At 33.8% G+C, this 6,000-nt stretch overlaps 1 protein-coding gene across 9 annotated transcripts in view; it reads left to right on the top strand.

Moving 5' to 3' along the window:
- Epha5 (EPH receptor A5) overlaps nt 1-6,000 on the top strand; it is a 356,777-nt gene that overhangs the window by 50,013 nt on the left and 300,764 nt on the right. The window lies entirely within an intron of this gene.

Below are 6,000 nucleotides of genomic sequence, written 5' to 3' on the forward strand. Positions count from 1 at the left end.
TTGCCATTCATGTGTGCCAAGGTGGTCTTAAGTATGTTTGTAATACAAGTGATGTGTACCATCTTGAACAATGGTACACGTACAGGAAGTGATGGCTTTTTAAAGTAGGAGTAATGTTGTGTATGTAAAATAATTCAAGAAACATTTTATTATATCCTGGGATTTATAAATACTGTCATGCATGTCTAAGTAGGTCACTTTCTAAAGACAATCTGATGTTCAGTTCTCATAGTGGATGCGTACATAGCTACAAGAGAGTGAGTGCTTACTTGTTTCGAAGACATTAGTTTCTGATCTTACACTCAAATGTATCATTTAGTGTCCTCTAATTATGCTTAATATTTACTAATTTGTTCAAAGAAATCTTTGCATTTCCATTATTGGTTATACTATCTGTCATATTTCTGTTAAAACTTTTTAATTGAAAAAAGTGGTTTATATATCTGTAAGATTTAGTCAAATAGGGGCTGGAGAGATGGCTCAGTGGTTAAGCGCACTGGCTTCTCTTCTGAAGGTCATGCGTTCAATTCATAGCAACCACTTAGTGGCTCACAACCACCTGTAATTGGGTCTAATACCCTCGTCTGGTGTGTCTGAAGACAGTGAGAGTGGCAGTGTACTCGTATATACAGAAGATAAATACATGAAAATCTTTATAAGTTTAAACAAATAATCCTGTGACCCAGCTAATTTTTGTGTGATTTCATCAATGGCTTTTATTATATTGTACAATGATGTTTATAAAATACATATAATCTGTTATTTTCTCATAAGAAGGTTACCATTTCACTCAGACCATCTTTATAAATCCATTAACTTCAAACTTGCATACTTCAGCCTCCATTATAAAGCAATTCTGAATATACCTAGAATATTGAAATCCTGGGCTTGTCCACCTTATATATCCATCTTATATAGCAATAAGACAGAATTTATGTTTTACTTATAGCATTTCACAAGGCTTGACATTGTATTATATTTTAAGGTTTGATAATTATTATAGTACTACAGAGTAGTTTAGTTTGATCTTTAGCAAGAAATTAATAAAAAAAATAATCTAGCCACCATTTCAAATTAATGATGCTTCATAATGCCAAATCCCAGAAAGTGTAGGTGATATCTATTGTCAGAGGTAACTATGACATATAAAATTACTTGATTGACCCTGTCAGAGTTTGACTAGAGTCAGTTTGAATGTGAGTCATGTTTTTCCAGATTTCAGTACCTGGCTGATTGCTGGAAATTTAGCTCTTGTGGTTGGCAAAGGCCTGATGGCCAACAATGGACACTTGATTTACAATGCTATATTCACAGAGTAAAAGCATAACTGGTGTCAAAAATAGAGCCACTTTGGGCCGAACTTACCAATCTACTACAGAAACTGCGCTTAGGAAAATATATTTCAATTCTACACCATAAAAGCATGTGACAGACGAGAAAAAGAGGATTATTTTTCTTTTCGTGTTGTGTCTCTATATGTGGTTGGTAATCAGCATAATTGTTAGATGAAGAATAAGTAATTAATATGACATTCATACTGCAAAGGAAATTTTTTTCATTTTATAACTATGTGGTACTAGTCCCTGAAATTATCTTTAAAAAAAGGATCATAAATAGAGTACACCTTCAATTATAACTAAATACGTGATTATAATTGTAAAGGGCTCATTTCTTATGACATAGACTGTTGAACTTTTGTGAGACTTGTGGTGTAAGAACCCATCTTTTACACACACACACACACCCACATACACACACACACACACACACACACATATATATATATATTAGATACTTTATTTACATTTCAATTGTTATCCTCGTTTCCAGCGTCTCCTCCAAAAACACCCTATCGCATCTCCCCCCCCTGATCACCAACCCACCCATCCTTTTTTTAATCAACAGAGTTTATTGAGGAGATACAATTTCTATGTAATATAAAGGTTCTCTTCTCGCCTTATGGAAATGCTACCTTTTCCGAAGCTCCCTGTACTTACAACTATGTCATCTAAATCAGGAAGTTGTTAAGATTGTCATGTAATTAATATTTGTTCTTAAAGTTAAATATTAATACAGCACTTGACAGTCTTCAGACATGCAGAGTGAAATGGCAGGCACGCTGATTTTATTAATAATTAAAACTACATGAGCTTGGAGTTTAAACACTTCGCACAGTTTACTTCAGAAGCTAAATCAAGTCTATTCTAGAAGCCGTCATGTATTCACCATATCCCCACAGGCAAAGCAGAAGCAGGCAATAAAATCCTCCTAAAATTCTCCAAGTGTCATGTTGTTCATGAACTATGATTCAAAATTCAAACTCAAAGCTCTGAGTGAATTATAGTACCAGTCATTTTCTGCTACCATAGTTATTGTTTTATAAAAAGATACTTCTAATAGTAAAATATGTGCATATACTTGCTCAAATAATGACAACTGGAAAAATAACATTTTATGATGTACTTTTACATATTTTTTATTTCTTTAAGAGTGTGCGAAGTCTTTGATCTGGTTTACTGGCAAACACTTGGGGTGATATAAAAATTGTACCTTCATTTATAGGCAAGGTCACTTGATTTCTTGTTCAGGTACCATGTTGCCTGTTTCTTAAACACATTGTGTTGAATACACATAGTTCTCTGTGTAAACAAACTAAAGTGTAAAGAGAGGGTTTTCCTTTAAAAAAAAATGTATAGCGCTACGAGGCTTTGCATGATTACCAATTCACTGTTTCTGCCTTGACAGATTCAACCAAAATATGACAGCAAGTGTGTGGTATAGCCATTGACTAGGTGCCACATCTCACACAATGACGTGTACTCTTGGGTTCTCATGTTTTTCAGATTGTTAATAGCAGGCAAACACCAAAATCTGGGCAGTTTATTGAAGCATTTACTTTCTTCAAGCAAGCTACTTTCTTTTATGTTATCTAAAATCATTGTGTATCACGGCAGTGTTCTATTCTAAGCAAATATAGGATCATTTTTCATGACCTGAGCCTAACACCTAGTCAATTTATTTTACTTTTGAATTTCAATCACAGGATAAGCAGTAGGTTTTTTTTTTTTCAGTAAATAGGCAGTGAAAATGTAATTCTTGATATGCAAATATTGACATAAGAACCCCCACCTCCACATGTTTAGGCTTAACTTCCTACTCTTGGAAAGAAAGGAAAAAGAAAAAGAAATTACACAGAAGCACACCTTTCTTAATAAAGACTACATTTCCATCTTCTAAATTTAATATGTGTTCCTACACCCTGAAATAGACTTTCCTGAGATACTAGGAAGGACAATTCTTACTATCATCCACTATGTTTGGGTTTCATTTGGTATTTAATATTTGATACAGCCTCCAGCTGAGCAAGTATAACAGGAAAAGCTATCTCCTACCTTAGTAGAAGTTTATCATGTTAGGAAGCATTTGGAGTGAAAACATTGGCAATGATAATGACAGAAGCAACAACAAGAACAGTAGCAGAAGCTGCAGCAACAGCAGCAGCAGCAGCAGCAGCAGCAGCAGAAACAACACCAGCACCAGCAGCACCACCACCACCAGCAGCAGCAGCAGAAACAACACCAGCACCAGCAACAACAACAACCAAAAGAGAAAAAGAGTTACTGTTTTGTCCTTGGAATGCTAAGCTCCTATTTTCTGTGTAGAGAGCTTTATTTAAGCTTGACCCCATTAAATTGGATAAGAATTCTTTGCACATAGATCCTCATGAATATCTGGTCTATTTATATTAATGAGACTCACTCAGAATATCTATTGCTGAATGTTTAATTCTGTCAGCATTTTAGGTTAAAAATGGGTGAAACTGTTTAAGGAGAAAAAAAATAGTCACCACTCATTTTTCACTATGGTACACTTTCAGAATCATTTGGATTAAAGTTGATCTTAAATATTTAATGATAACTTATAAGCTTTGTACATATACACTATCGTTTACTGGCTCTAAATTAAGCATAACTTATATTCTATTATTAAATACTTTACCTTCTTTTTCAGTAACTTTTTCTAACAAAATAAAATGAGAGAGAGAGAGAAAGAAAGAAAGAAAAAGAAAGAAAGAGAGATGTGTGAGTATCTGACTGCAGTTTCTCAGATATAGAAAAGAAAGTTTTATGGTTACATACAATGAAAAATATGTGTAATAGACACTTGTAAGTGCGTGGGAAGTATAGAGTTGCCATAGACTGAACAGATGCAAGGGTGTGTCTGACTGTCAATGTGATTAATGTATCTTTGTAGTCCCCTTTGGGACAAACTTCTGTAAGTAGGGCAAATTCTTCAGATCACCTGCTCTATATAATTATGAATGGAATATTTCAGATGAAGAGTAAACAGAGCTATAAATAGAATCACTTTCCAATGAAGGTGTGTGTCTTGTTTATCAGCATAGATTGAAAAGTAAAATTTACCATATCTGTAGCCTAGTCAGTTCTTCATAAAAACCATTGCAAAAATTAATTCTGTCTACAGTAAGATTGTGTGTAGCCATATGCGGACTTCTTAAAGAAAGAAGGCCAGTGTAACATTTATGAATTGGTAAACCTGTGAGTGGTTACTCCTAAAGTTTATATGGTGGTTGATGAATAAGAACTGTACTGGGAAGTATACCTTAAACAAAAATTTCATTATGAACACTATCTATGAAAACATTCTCCATTCTTTAAAACATTTTCAAGTAAGTTTTTCATATTTTGCTTTTCATAGTAATTGGATACCTAGGGTTTTGATATGCTTCTTATTTTAAAATAGATTAAAGTATTTAATTCCACGATTAAGAATAAGTTGAAAGTGGTGAAACTCTTATTTGTTGAGTATGTATGTTAACAATTTTATATTTAGTATATTGACTTAGTATTTGTGTTTGGCATATACACACATACACACACACATACACACACCACACACACATACACACCACACATACACACACACACATATACACACACGCACATACACACCACACACACACACATCAACTGAGGACATAAAGATTAGACTCTGTTAGTAATAACCAGGAGACAATTTGTGCAAGGTTTTGAATTTTACATTTAGTCTGAATAATTATATTTTATTTTATGTCAAGATATAAATTATAAATATTAACTTGGAGCAAGTTTCAATATCATGAAACATTAACACCAATTTTACCTCTATAAAACATTTGTTTTGAAATATTATACAGCGATGATTTAAGAAATAATTTCAGTCCTTGTACATCTCCATGGCTCTGCCAACTGTCACTCCAAATGGGTAATTAGAAACCAGAGACATGCAGATAAATGGAATTCATAGTGCTTCAAGTAAAACTCTTCTGTGGGATTCCATTTTCTTCACTACAAAACCATTCCTGGAGCTGCCAACCTCTAACAACATGTGACAGGATCGAGTTTAACCTTCTTTTTCTTTCCCTGCTAGTTTCTGGTAGGGGTTATTATTGAACGAGGGAAAAAAAGAACTAGAACAAAAGGCTGGCAGCATTTCAGAGTTTAAATGCCAAGTGCTCTGTGACCAAATTACTTCTAGAAAAAAAGGGAGATAAATAACTGTCACTCAAAAGTTCTTTCCTCTTCCTGTGTTAGATCACAAGGCAACACCTAGCAAAGGCAGCAAATGACTCTGGGTAAATCCACAGTCATTTATCCATCTGTTCTTCTATTTATTCTTTTGTTATTTTGTAGTGAATGTTCAACAGGATTCAAGAGATAGAAGATTTAAAAATGGTTTTCTTTCTCATTGAATAAAAAGAGCAAATCTATCAGAAATGTAAATTGTTGATAGGTAAAAAGTGAATATGAAGAAAATATGTGCACAGAGTGATAAGAATTTAATCCTCTTTCATATGTTATATCACTAAGTGGCCACAACCTAAGGAATTAACAAATTCATAGCATTGAGCTTGAAATCGGTGGTTCTCAACCTTCCTAATGTTGAGACAGTTTAATAAATTTCTCATCTTGTGGTGACCCCCCGCCAAATTAAAATACT

The sequence above is a fragment of the Apodemus sylvaticus genome, chromosome 11 (genome assembly GCF_947179515.1).
Source record: "Apodemus sylvaticus chromosome 11, mApoSyl1.1, whole genome shotgun sequence".
Classification (NCBI taxonomy): Eukaryota; Metazoa; Chordata; class Mammalia; order Rodentia; family Muridae; genus Apodemus; species Apodemus sylvaticus.